General features: G+C 33.1%; 1 protein-coding gene across 1 annotated transcript in view; it reads right to left on the minus strand.

Annotated features, from left to right (window-relative positions):
- The window catches only part of LOC115234262 (suppressor of lurcher protein 1), a gene marked incomplete at its 5' end in the record, with an annotated part of 296609 nt that overhangs the window by 169535 nt on the left and 111734 nt on the right, over window positions 1-15340 (minus strand). The window lies entirely within an intron of this gene.

A 15340-nucleotide genomic window follows, 5' to 3' on the forward strand; every position in this document is an offset into this window, starting at 1 on the left:
TAGATCTAATTTAAAGTATAAATTAGAGCAAAAATTTGAAAAGAATGTAAAATATTTTTTCAATTGATAAATTTTATTTGGTTTATTTAATGAAGAAGGCGCTAGTAATCTTATTAATTATATGAAATAGTCATAATTTATTCTTATATAGCGCCGATTTTATACTAATTTTATATAGCCCATTCATCTATATTATCATATTAAAACTTTGCTTTAATTGATGTAAAACCAAATTATCGATCTATTAAATTATATAAAATATAAATGTTTTATTAATTTTATTTTGATATGATATATTAATATAAATAATATTATATTATTATAAGAATTTCTCAATCAATTTATTTTGATTGATAACTTGGCATGATATTAGTTAAAGTAAAGTTATATTAAAACGACGCATGACAAACGGTCGTAATGTCTTATGGCCGTAAACGAGCGTGAAATTACGCTCATGCACCGGCGATAATAATTAGCCGGCAACTTCTTTCCTTCATTGACCTCCGATAGAGGTGGATACTACATCTCTGGCTAGATGTATACTACATCTCTGGCTAAATGAATATGGCCAGGATCAACGAAAGGTAGGTCCAACTGGCCCAACGGAAGCAACATTCTATCAGGGCACGCGAGTAGGGCATGCGAGTAAGGCACGCGAGTAGGGCACGCGAGTAGGATACCCGAGTAGGGTATACGATTAGGACACGCGAGTAGGGCACGTGAGTAGGGCACGCGGTTAGGACACGCTCCCCATAATTTAGGTGACCTCAGATTCCCGTTGGCTCAGCCAGCAAAAATAGAATTGTTAAGACTATTAGAACTATCTTAATTTAAGATAGGTAGTCATTTAATTCCTTAAGATTCTTAAGAAATTAAATGCTATTAGAAATTGATATTAGATTTTAACGTTTTTATATATATATTGTAAAATTATTCAAAAATTTAGTATAGTTTACTTTTTTCATACCAAAAGATTATCAATAAAATCAAAAAACTTTTATTTAAAAATTTTGTAATTGCAAATATCGCTAAAATTCTCTCTCTTCTACACTATTAGAAATTAAAAGAATACTAACAATGAGACTATTAAAATATTGGAGAGATGTACAAATCAATCATGAAAAAAATTATAGGTAAAAATTAAAAATTTAATTTAATTATGAAAAATGCAAAAATGTATAAAATTATTAAATAAGTATATCAAGATTCGACGTTAAGCTAACGATTAAATATTAGCTTCTAACTCGCAAAATTTGTTAATCGCACTTTTGATATTGTAAAAACATAAGTATATTTGAAATATTGAAAAGTTTTTAAGATTAGGAAAAATGCAAAAATGTATAAAATATATTTAAGTTTCATTTTGTTATATGTATAACATATGTATTAGTTTTAGTATTTAACATTTTATGTAACATTTTATTTTGTAAATTGTATTAACACAAGATCGCTACCTTGACGAAGAGTCCTTATCGCTGTTCCTCATGTCAGGTGGACGCTAGCGTATGCGCGGTTTGTACTGGCGGAGAATCGAAACGATCTTTATCGTGGAGAGTTATTTCTCGTCGGTTTTTGTGGGACCTATCCGCGACGCTTAGTTCGGTGCCTCGTTAAAAATTGAAAGTTTCCGTTACAGAGTTGGAATTAAACCCAGGTTTTCTTGGCGGTTCCTGGAAGCGATGCTTTTGGCAGTGATTTAACGACGATCACCAGACACTTTGAAATCGAATCACGAGAAAAATTCATTAAATAATATATTTTGAGAGAAGACATATTTGCTTCTTTTTTTTTGGTTATATATAAATGTTCTTCCATCATTATTCATATTAATATCAATATTATTTTTTAATGATGAAAATACTTCATAATAGATGGAATATGGATATAATGGATAAATTTCATTTTTCTTTAAATACATAAATTTAAATTACGATCAGTTTATGTAGACTTTTTTGATACAAAATTGTGGTTACAAACGAATATATTTTATTAATTAATTTTCAACTAATTTAATTTTTGGTCTCTTTTAAGAAACCATTTGCAGGTACTGGACGTCCCACCATTTTAGGATATTAATATTAGTTTATAAACGAGTGTATATATACATATAATAAAATACATGCGCAAATTGTATGCAAGTTATATGCGCAATTTGATATGTTTAACAAAACTCTTTTTTATATTATATTTAATATTATATCGCGCGAATGCATGAATGTAATGTAAAATATGTGAGTAATTAAAAAATTCGAGATAAATTGAATGGGTACTCTGATATCAGTAAGATATCGTCAAATTAATTTATTGATATTTTTATTAAAATGTTATAAAAAAATTAATTGTTTGGTAATTTTTTATTTGATGTTGCTAAATATTTGAATTGAATTTCTTTTAAATCTTGCTGTTATCGGGTTTAATTTGTCTCGAGCACACTTGGTACCCTAAACTTATTTGTACTCACATATTTAACCAAGCAATGACAAAAGCGCATGTATTTCATTTTTTAAAAATATATTCAATTGTAACCACGTATACATAAAAATCATTATATCCAGTTGTTTTTTAATAAAAAGGGATATTTCTTAATAGTGGAAGAACATGTTTTTTTACGCGTACTTTTATTTTATATATTGAAGATGATGACGACGGTAACAGTCGTTAATTCGCTGCCGAAATCACTGCTATCGGAAGCAATCAGGAAGATCAGGGTTTCGTTCCTTCCTGTAGCGGGACTTTTGACGTTTAATGAATCACTTAACTTTCCTTTGTGGATCGATTCCATAGGACCCGACATAGAAATAAGACAAGTTGTAGTCGCTTTCCATTTTAAGGATCGTTCTTCTCTCTGTCAGATATTAACCAGTGTGTCACTCGGCAGAGGAATTTTGATCTGGTCTAATCGTTAAGTCAGTTATCCTCCATTAAACACGGCGATAACGCAATTATTTTAAGAAATATAAAGTTTATTTTATCCTGTTTCGCAATTGTTGACGAAACAAGATATATTTGATCGCGGAATTCGTATAAAATCGCGCATTTGAAAATAAATCGGCCATTAGATTATATATAGATTTTATTATAATGTGCATTTTCAATTCCTCATGCGCATTATAATTACAAATTATGAAATGCGCTCCAAATGTCAAAACATTTTTATTGTCGCAACATATTACAATTACCGTCAATTTATTTATTCATCGTGTACATTCGCGAAATTTAAACCATGATTTATCTTCTGATTTAATCGTTGGGTAACATCGAAACTTCATCTATCTTTTCACGCTCCGCGCCGCGCGCCTCCCGCGCGACTTTTCTTTAAAAAATCTTTCTCTTTTAATTGAGAGAGACATAATCAAATTTATTGGTGATTTTTTGGTCGCGGTAGACTATCAGCTACGTTTAATCTAAAAATTCTAATAAAATTTATATTGTACGTATTTCCAACATTTTCGTGTAATATAATATAATAAAATCTTTTTTATATGTTCAATATATATGCAACATATAATGCAACAAAGTATGTATAAATGTATATTTGTATATATTATGTATATTTTATGTATTTTCAATATGTATTATTATATTATTATATATGTGTAAATATTATGTATTTCCAAATATTAATCGTTGCTTATCACCTATATCTAAAAATTTCTAATGTATTCTAATAATATAAAATTTAAATAAAATTTTTTCCTCCTCTCGATGGTATCTCCACCTTAACGAAGGCATTTGCCGGGTGAGGAGGTTTGAGTACTCTAATGAACCTGAGAGCTATGCCGGCGGTAACTTACAGCATTTTCGAGTGAAATAAGTTTGATCATTCCGAGACCGATCAATGACGTCATATATACCGTCTTGGATTATTATAATAAGCGTTTGATGATTAATCAAGGTAAAAAATCTTATGCTTTGAAGCCAAAACAGCGTAAAAAACAGGGCATAAACTTTATATTAGTTATATTATTAATGTATTAATAAAATATAAATGCTGAAAAGTAAATTTAATACTCGTAAAAGCAGATTACTAATTTTTTATTACATTCAGAAAAATATTTGTGCGGAAAATTTAGATACATTTTTATGATGCTGAAATAAAGCTAACTGTATATAAAATATATATATAAATATTATATATAAATATAAATCTCTCTCTCGTATATAAATCAAACAAATAAAGCCATTTAATAAAACCATTTGTCCAGTTCTTCCGCATTCATTAAATTTTTCCGTTTTTTGTTCCGATACCAGTCTTTTTTTTTATATTGATCACAACATTGCAGAGAATGTTGCCCATTCACATCGTCATAATACAAACATCTTACGGAGAGTACCAAGACGTTTCTATTACTATATATTGTGGCGCGCCAGCACAATAATATCGTTATACCAGCTGGCTTTCGTGTTAAAACCAGAACGGGAGAGAAAAAAGTCGTCTCCCTTTTCTTTTTTATAACTCGATTCGTGGTAAAGCCGACAATTCTTATAAACCATGGCTAAGTAATCCTATTTTATCGAACTAATAAAGCAGCCTACGTAGAGAAGATCTCGAGTGCATATAATGTAGCCGTAAAGAGCCGCTCGCGGCAGGAGTGCTTGTCCGGATGATGGGGGCGCGTACTCTTTCTTCTCGTTCGCTTCTATGTCGCGCGTATAATAGCACCGCCAATCCTCCCTTACAGAGCTACTCGCGCGAATACTTCTTCCTTCAATGCTGTTGCGCTCGATCCTCTTATATATATATGCGTATATCATTCATATTTATCTTGGAAGCGCTTCTCACATTGTTAGGAATACCGCTCGTATCGCAATTAGAGGTAAAGCCAGCTTACATCTGCAGACGATTAGCGATACGGAGCTTGCTCGTTAAAAGTTTGCATATGTAAGCTGGCTTTGCTTCTAATTGCGATATAAACGATATTCTAACAATTGAGAAGCACATCTGAGATAAATATCAATGTACGCGTATATATAAGAGGATCAAGGGAAGAAATATTCACGTGAGTAGCGTTGTAAAAGAGGATCGGCGATATTCTTTAGATAATGCTAGTCTTTTCTGGGCTAATTTGAAATATTGCGGTATAATTATGCCGAAAGATCCGGAATACAAAATAATACGATGTGACAGGATTAAAGTAATTTAAAAGTAATTTAAAATTCGCTTAATATACAAAAGAGAGAAAGATATATATATATTCTTGATGAAAATAAAAAAAAATGAGAAACTGGTTGCGATGAGAGATTCTAGAATTATTCTTACTCCGGTATATCTCGGATAGCGGAAAAAAGAATTTTTTGATCGATCGTCCCGCACGAGACACAGGTATGTATTTATGTACAATATCTGATATTCGAACGACGACTGCTTCACAATAGAATTACAAAGAAAGCGGGGAATTCGATCTCTTTCTATCAGGAAGTAGCCATTCTAAAGGAAAAGAAATTTCTCCAGACGGAAGTTACTGACAAGCGAATAGATACTCCGTTATCAGTTTGAGGATGACTTGCTTTCAGCTTTCATCAATTTTTCGTTTTAGCGAAGTCAATAAATGTAGAGACTCGAGACATTGAAGAGACACATAGTACAGATTTTCCATTATGTATTTCGATATTACTTCAACAGTTTATTTGATAATTGAAAGAAAGAGCGCAAAAAATTAATAAAAAGATATATACAAATATAATTGTGGACATAAATATAATTTCAAGTTATAAAATAATAGAATAAGATTATTCATAAAAAGTCAATTCCTTCAAGTTCAGATATGTTTAGTTTTGCAAAAAATTAATTTTTAAAAAAATCCCTTCCGTGAACTGATAAGTGTAAAGATATAAAATATTTATTTTTTAACTTTAGATAATTTATCGAGGTTGAATCATATGACCACTATGCAAATACACACAATTATTTAGAACGTTATTGTTGTTTTTCTGTTTTGATATATTTTGCAACTTTCTTATTTTAATTTTATTATTAAAATTATACATCTTTTAACAAAAAAAATATTTGTTTTTATTTATTCAAATAAAAATTACATATGCGATGTTAAAATGTATTCTATTTTTTGATTCTTATAATTTCCTGACTTAATAATGCAAACAGTTATATAATAATATTACGGTAAGAATTAGCTGACTAAATACCGGGATAAAAGCGTTAATTAAACTAAAAATAAAGCGCTGACACTTAAAATATGAATAATAATATGTGACGCATTTCTCTCTCTCTCTCTCTTTCTCAATAAATGACAAAGAATAAGTATTCGACGATATGGAATTACTATGTATATTATACTCGCGCGAATCTCCATAGAGATAAACGTTTGTCGCGGACGACAACGCGAGAAGAGACGTTTCGCGGCGGAATATCGATGACAACGAGAAGAGATAGCATTTTCCGATCAATCTGCCCTTTCCTTCGTCACCATTCCGTCCGTCGATTCAACCCGTTTGAACGCAGAGACGATTGAATCTTGAAAGATTTCTCTTATCAACCGGAACAAGAGCACAGAAACGTTATCTCGCTTATGCGTCAACATGCGCGAACTGCCTTGTATTTTCCGGAAATTTACGAGCGAAAAATGTAATGTGTAACCGCCGATCTCCTTTATTCGCGTTTTGTCAACGATCATCGCGTCCGACAAAGGGGAGAGAGGGCTCTTCGCCATTTCATATTCATATATATTTCTCCCCTTTATACCAGGGCAATAAAAGCGGACACTTTCGCTTCTCTGACCCACTTTTCCTGGTTCGAACGAAAAAGGTACGCGGTCGTGATGTCTGACTTCTCGACACCTCGGGCGGAAAGAAGCCAACGTAATCGATACGCGGATGCCGCGTTTTATGTCTCTAAGCGGATTGCATTCGGATTTTCAGTATTCACGGAGAAATATCTCTTTTCTGCTAGTAAGACGCTATGATTTTAAAGTCGACAGAGACTCCGATTCAAATTATAGAACATACTATATAATTCTTTATTGCAAATATAATAGATGTGTTTCCTGCATTTATTACAATATTTTATTTTCTCAGAAAAAGTCTCAAAAATTTGCAGTATTTTTAAATTTTGTATTTATCGTTTCGAGAATTCAATTAAGTCTAGAATAATAAGACCACACGAGAAAACGGAAATGCTGCGCAACTTGAGGCAGAGATTGTTCTGTAACTTCAATGTTTATCGTCGTCGCAATGAATGCGACGCAACTTCGTCTCCAGTCGCACTTGTCGACTGACAAAAGGCTGAAAATTTAGAATTTTGTCTACTCGGCACAACCAATCTTTCTGCATTACTCGTAGAAATGTGCAGCCAGGGAGAAGAACTCTCTCCGAGATAAACGTGCTCTTTTAAATTTGTCGCGAATGTTCATTTTCGAGACGTAATAACACAAGGCAAACGCACGGGTTCGTTTAATATATTTCTATCTCCGGAGAGAGAAAGAGAGAGAGAGAGAGAGAGGTTTTTCTCTCTGACTCTTTGTAAATACGCGTACATTTCAACGAGATGCCGTCGGTATATTTTTCCTTTTATTTCTTCCGTTAAGTATGTAATCATTGTCGTAATTCTCCGCGATCGGATCAGGATTACAGATTTAAACTGCAAAAAAAGCAACGGAATATCCGCTATACATATACATATATGTATATAGCATCCCTATAATCGGATTACTGTTACAGTCGGCTTTCGGTCATTGAAAGAAAACGGTCCACCTACTTTTACCGGCATTGGCTATACTCTGAAAGGAATAAAAATCAAGTTCTTAGCGTTATTAAATTTTAAATTACAAATCCTTCTTTACGCGCGATGCACGCCTCTGCGCGATCTCGTATCCCATCCACTCTTATTTAATTAAACGAAGTGTAAGGCCAGTTTTGTGAACGCTGAGAATATTTCGTGATGCTTTTCAGATTACAGGGAAGAGCTAATTTTTTAATAATCGTAAAATTTAATAGGAGAGTCTTTATGACAGATGTTCTTATATAAAAACATAAAATGATGAAAAATATAAACCTTGCTTATATTAAAAACTTACAGCAAAATCTATGTCTTATCTGTCAATTATTAAATTCCGAACAAAAGCATTTAAGTTTCGCGATGCTACATGAAGAAATTTCCGTTAATCAAAGCGAACCGATATCGCAAAATACGGTAAAGAAAGAACATTTCGATTCTATAATCAGATCGCGATCGCAAACATGACAAGTAAAGCGAGTAAATATCTCTGCAATATGGCATCTTGATAAGAATAAAAGCCGAGTTATATTTACCTCGCTTCGATAATCAATGAGCACGCTCGTTCGGAACAGGAACGACATGTAATTTCTCCGCCGCATTCGGAGAGAGAAAGCTCGCAATTTCCCTTACGCATGTTGCATCGTAGCCTTCAATTTGCACCGCAAAAGGAATACAATGCGTTGCAACGAGACCGCTGTTCCTCTTAAAAAAAAAAAAAAAAAAAAAAAAAAAGGAAGAAAAAACTATCATGTCGTGCATGATATGATAGTTTTTTTCTTCCTTTTTAGACATGAGCGAAGAATAAAACGAGCAATGAGCTATAAACGCCGGATAAAGGGACGCAGACGACGACGGATGAAAGAAACACATGCGTTCGCTCACGGATCACATGTTGAGATGACACATAGCGGGACATAAGTGTCGCACGTTAAGCGGAGATATTAATTCCGCGAGTTTTTCGCGTTTTTCTCGCCGCATGCCGCGACAGATCCAATACCTTTGTCTCGAGAGATTTCAAGTTCCATTTTATAATTATTACGCAGTTGTCCAAAATTACTTTGTAAAACACACATACACAGTCATGGTTTCTGTACGGTCGCGTGCAGATATACACAACGTTTTATGTAAAATCACACGTTTTTAAAGCGGTATTCGTAATGTGGGAACTTTCTCTCTCTCTCTCTCTCTCTCGCAATTATTTTCAAACTATATAGCGGACGCGCGAACTTTACGATATTGCACTTCGTACTTGGAATGATATATCTTGGCAATATACTGGGGCGGGTCTTAATCCATAGCTGCTGCTTACAAATGCAGTATCTGGATGAAAAAAGACGATGAAGAAGCTTCTTATAAACATACATTGCATAAATAAAAAAATTCCGCATAATTAAAATTGATGTATTATTAATGTATTATTATGTATTATTAATGTTTATTGCGATTGTGGTGCCCTAAAAGAGCATTCATGAAAAGAATCTCATTGATAAGTAGAAACGTAATATTTAATAGCAGAAATAAAAAAACCGTGATACAATGACACAAACATTGGAAAAGTATCTACAGCATGGCCCATCGAAAACGAAACAGACGTATTTTTTGGCAAAATTTTTAGGGTGAAATTAATCCCCTTTCTGGGGTTGAAGTTAGGTGAACGGAAATAACCAATTAACATGTCCCCCTTGCAAATAGAATTGATCTGTCCGAACATTTTTCGAATAAATGAGGTTAAATGCCAAAAACACGCCTGTTTTGTTTTCGGTGGGTAATGCTGTATAAATATACAAAAACTATACTAAATTATATATAATTAATATTTAATTTGAATGTAAATTAATATTATTTATAATAATTGTTAATGAGAAAAAAGTGGTATAATTAAGTTAATAATTTCAAGTGATAATTTTATACACATTTACGTATTTATTAAATATTTTTCTTTTTTACTTCGATAATTTTAATAGAATTCCCATATTTAATTTATCGCCCATCAATTTATTATCCTGATTTAATTCTCATGTATTGCATTAAACAGTAATAACAAATACCCAAACGTATGTCTAACGATGCATAACAATCGATAATTGTCAAAGCATGAATGCTAGCGGAATCGATTTTATGATGCAGGTAGATGCAGGTACCAAAATCGTTCGATGTATCGCGCGCACGATGTTTATTGAAGAAACACGTAATGTGCTTACTTAATGTAGGACGTTTGTACAGGCAAAGAAGTCGAGAAGAGAAATCCAGTTCTTCGATGCTGACATTTCCCGCAGAGTAAATGGCCGCGGGTCTTTCCACGCAGTAAATAATACCAAGCGAATAACACTCGAGCAAATAATGCCAACAAGTTACCGCGTGTAGTTTACGAGGCAATAATTAAGGAGAGTTACTGCTGGTCATGGTTAGACAAATTCGCGCTCGTTGATATTTGTACGCAACTCATTTTCGGTTTATTGTTTCCGGCGAACGGAACATGGGATATTCCCGCAACCGAAGAGAAAAAGTTCCGTAACATTTTTTATCGTCAAAGATTCGTAGACTCGCACGTGCAACGCTAAACACGGCGCGGGTATTTGCAAAAGCGGCATAACATTAAATTTATTAAAACTGGAAGTTGGGTGAATATATTAAGTCCGCACTCCAAGACTCGTATCTTCTTTAAATCGAAATTTTCATTCTATTTTCAACCTCAATTTTTCACGTTTATCAATTCTAGAGAATTTTGATAGGTTTAATTCATAGAAATTAAACTCTTACTTTGTATCTCTAAATGTATAAATATAAGCAGGAAATGAACAGCTTTCCATTTAGAGGTTTTAAAAAAGAGAGAAGGTTTTCGGTAAAACTATAGATTAAATAATTTAAAAAAAAATGTTAAAGTATCAAAATAGACTTTAGGTTGAAACTTGAAATTGAAAGTAAAAGAGAAAAATCTTGATTTAAATCCGGATTACAGTTTAACAAAAACGTGGATACAGTTTAACAAAAAAATCATGCATACATAACAAAGAAATAATCATTTCCTACAATTATTTGACGTTAAATATGCTTTTAGTTTTCAAATTGTTCTATCACTATTTTCGGAAATTTCTGATTAAAGTGGTCTCGTTAAACATATCTACGATATGTGATATATTGGTTGCAATCAAAGTTAACTACGTTGTTAGAACTTTCAGCCCTTAAAAGGAGTTAGTTATTTTTTGATTATATGGTTAATAAGATATTTGATTAAATATGCGGAAAAGTTGCGAATTATATCATTAAGGATCTATTAAATGCAACTTCAATCGCATCAAAGTTGTAATATGATTGAGCAATTTGAAAACCGGAATAGTAATTTATCGTAGGGAAATTGTGATAAATGGTATTCTCTTTTTTGTATTCAAAAAAATGATTATTTTTTGTTGAACTACATTATGAAGGATGCTCGGCCTATTTGCAAAAGCCAAAAAAATGCTTCTTTCGACGCTTTAAGCGGAATATAAATTGGCGGGGAAAATGGAAAGCGAGAGGCGCGGCATGGACAGGAAAGATGGAGAGGGGAAAAAAAGAGGAAAAAAATGGCAAGAGTATGAGAGCAGGCTTCGACTTTGCGCCGTAGACGCGACAGACCCTTTCCCTCTCACTCCAGCTTAATGGTGCGGTTTATTTGAATTTTATGCGCGGCGTCACGCATCGGCGGCAAAAGTGTAAGCGTCGAAAATATATAAGCAAGGCACACATAAGAATGAATGCATTACCTCTTGATACGAATATCGTGCCATATATTTTGATACGATGCATTCGCGCGCCGTCTCCTTCTCTTTTCGCGATGGAATGAATGAAACCTGCCGGATGCTGGATAACACATCGCTTATAGTACATACAGTCAGGTTATCTGGGAGATGCCAGGTACGCGGTAGCTATCGGAAGGACACGATAAGCGGGATAATTAACGCCCATGCTTGATAATGGAATAACAGTACGCCTGCTTTTACGGTAAATAACGCGAATGGCTTCGGCGCGACGCGAACCGGGCCCGTAATTGTAATTTGCATTGTTTAAAAGCAGATAAATAGCGGCCGTTACTATCGATCGGCATTATTCACACAGAGTGCCGAAAGTATCTCGCGTACGTTTATGGCCTTCTATACGTATGTTCACATGGGCGACGTTTGCGAATGCGGGTTCCATTATGATCGAAATTACCGTCCGCTAAGTGTCGACGAGAAACGCACTGCAAAGCAATTTTTGTGCCAAACAAACGGTTTGTTCGTATATCTAACCTCAGTTAAATATTGAGATTTCAGGAATAATCACTATTTAGAGTATGATTATGTAATGATAGTATATATTATACAAGCATGTCAATAAATTTCTCGTAATAATAATATTCAAAATGTCGACATTTGAAGATTACGTATTATACAGCAAAAATTAATTAATTCGAAGCAAACGCAAATTTCAGCGATCCCGCAAAACAACAAGCTATACGATATACGTCAAGTAACAAGAATGGATATCGAGTTAGGTATAGCATATGCGGCTGACAATTAACAGCAATCGATAATACGATATGCTTGTTAATTAGTGTATTTAGAATGTTGTTGAGAAAATTAGATTTACTTTTTCAGATCAAACGATAGAGTAATGCAGGGATATCTCGACACAATAACATAAAAATGATAATTTTGGATTAATTGGTTAATATATCTTGATGTTTTTCACAAACAAAAACAAATACTTTAATTTTCATTTTATATGCAAAGATATAAAAATTCATAAAATAAAAATATTTAAATTTACTTGATATTCTCTCTCATTAACTTTTTTAATACATTAAAGAAAATATAGAGAGAAACCTGAAGAAAATTTGGTCATTTTATTTAAAATGCTGAAATATAATTTTTTGGAAATATATATCTAAAAATAAAAATATTATTATATGAATAAATCAAAAATCAATTACCAAAAGACAATTAACGCACATAAAGTCTAGTTCTTCTGCGTTATATTTTTCGCTACATTTTTCTAAAAAAATATCTTTAATATATTCCACAATATTTTACATCCAATCATATCCATCAACTTTATCATATAATAAAAACATTTCATAATAATATTCAACAATGTTACTAAATTATAAAAACATCAAAATATCCCGCATGTCGAGATGTCTCTGAATTATTTTATGTGATTTAAATTTAAGATTGCCTTTTTCTCAATATTAGAACGCGCGTTTACTTGATTGCACCTCTGTCATTTTTTTCATAGATCATACATCACGATTTATTTGAAGTTTGCGCCGGAATATTGGCAAATAACAATCTCACGTGCTCAATATTTTTATTACGTGCAAAGCACATTCGTGGGCGTTAAATGCTGTTTGAGTAGCGTACGAGTGCGTGCGAGCAATCATAGTTTTGCACGTAGATTGATACGATGTGAATATCGATAGCGTTGCGGGTTGATGCAGATATCACTGCAGGTACCGCGGATGCAAGTATAAGCATATCTCGAGCTATCCATCTCTCGTTTCGCAACCGTTAATCGGTCCTAAAGTTCATAAAAGCGCGATAAAGTGCATCGTAATGTCGAAACTATAGTATTCGTGATAGCGCACAGCCTCCGCATTTCTATCGGTAATCGAGTGCGACGCGCATCGTTGTGAAATATCTTAAATGGCCAACCGGTCATCGACCGTCGAGCAACGGGGTCAGTATTAGCTTTGAGATTTTACGAGAACAATATTCATTGTGCCGCGGGACAATACGGTATTATAAAGTCGCGCGCGAAGTCTAAATGAGCATAGCGTTCTAGGGAAGACTGGATCATCGCTGCAAATCGCAAATGAAGGCGGCTTCATTCGCGCTACGGTAATCTCAACTGGCATTCGACGTATTAAGAGCAAGCATTTATAAAATGTCACGTGTGCCGCGACGGGCTCTCAGGAAAATTTCTCGTCCACGGGGTCAATACCGTTTACGTCGTGATGATAAAATATATAGGATGCATCCGGAAAATGGAGGTAATTCGTAAATAAATCGAAAATGTGGAATAACATACGAGATTCCATCTTCAAAAAATAGATTCTAATTTAAAAATAAATAATATATTTACACTCTTTTAAGCTTGAATGATCTCTGACGATTATATATAATGTTATTAATTTCGATGGTGACTATTAACACATAAATAAAAAAGTATATTTTATTTAACAAAACAATTTCGGATAATTTAATTTATTGAAAAATTTGTCAAGTGTAAAGTATCAAGATTATACTTATTTTTTAAAAAGAATGTTATATCTGTTTATGTATATCTGTTTTAATAGCCGCGATTGACGTGAATTTGATGATTACATATGATTATTAGAGATGTATTAAAAAAATTATTTAGTTATTAAGTTATAGTTATTAATTTTTTAATTTTTAAGTTCTTAAATTCTATTCTCATACAAAAAAATTTTATTCTGTATCTTTTACTTATCTTTTCGTAAAATTATCTTCATCTCGATTGTATTATAAATATTGAAAAATATAAATAATCTAAAATAATATTAAGTTCAAATGTAATTGATGATATTTTTCCATGTTTTAAAGGTATTTCTTTAGAATCTTGAATATGCTGCTTTGTATTAAGTTGGGAAGAAATTCTATTCGATCTAATTTATAGATGCTCTAACATACCTCAAGTGAGCGAATGAAAGAGAGAGAGAGAGAAACCTTAGATGAAACCACGTTTAATGAACGTCAATGACCGAACATCGTGAGGTGTCGATAGCATCGTTGACGAGCTCTGTCGTCGAATTTCGAGGGTACGGTTTAAGATCTCTTGGGTGCGAAATTCCGAACTACACAAAGGATATCTTCCATCCGCAGGATATATCCATCCTAAATGGGCTTTCCCGCCGACCGGTCCTTCCTTATCGCAGACAATTGATAATAGGCCCGTTCTCTCGCTACCGTTCGAACAACCTTCGAGCATCCTCGAACGCGAAGACCAACGAAATCCTCGAAATTTATCGTCCCTTCTAACTGTTCGAACCATTCCGGTGTACGAGCATTAGGCGGTACGGCAAAGTGCCCGAAAGTGTCTTGGAATCTAACGAACTTTTGCAATTTTCCATCGACGATGCTTTCTAAGGCGTCGTAGCTTTCACTACAAACCAATGTAATTCCATTTCGAGAAAGGAAACTTCACGTTTAATAATATTGACGCAAATATGGATAAAATTATAAAATTTTTATATCACTCTGGCAATATATTTTTTTAATCACCGTCTATCATATTCTCTTTCCTTAATGAATCTGTTTACAAAATTTCGAGAAAACGTACTGAAATTATACTTGGAATAACAATATGCATTAAGTTTATAATAAATTGATCAATCGAATAATAATCATTCATTCGCTAGTTAAAATATAATGTATTGTCTGATTTTTTAAGTTTAATATACTTTCCGAGTTCTCGCTAGAGAGGCTATTTTCTTCTCAAGATTTCACTCAATGAATCTACCAAATTTCCCTTGAGAATGATTTAGGCATCTCTACCTGACATTTCAGCTAGCAAATTTGGAAGTTTCAAAGTTTTGGTAAAAATATATATACTACTAAAAATATATAT

Source organism: Formica exsecta, unplaced genomic scaffold (assembly GCF_003651465.1).
Source record: "Formica exsecta isolate Colony F162 unplaced genomic scaffold, ASM365146v1 scaffold106, whole genome shotgun sequence".
NCBI lineage: Eukaryota > Metazoa > Arthropoda > Insecta > Hymenoptera > Formicidae > Formica > Formica exsecta.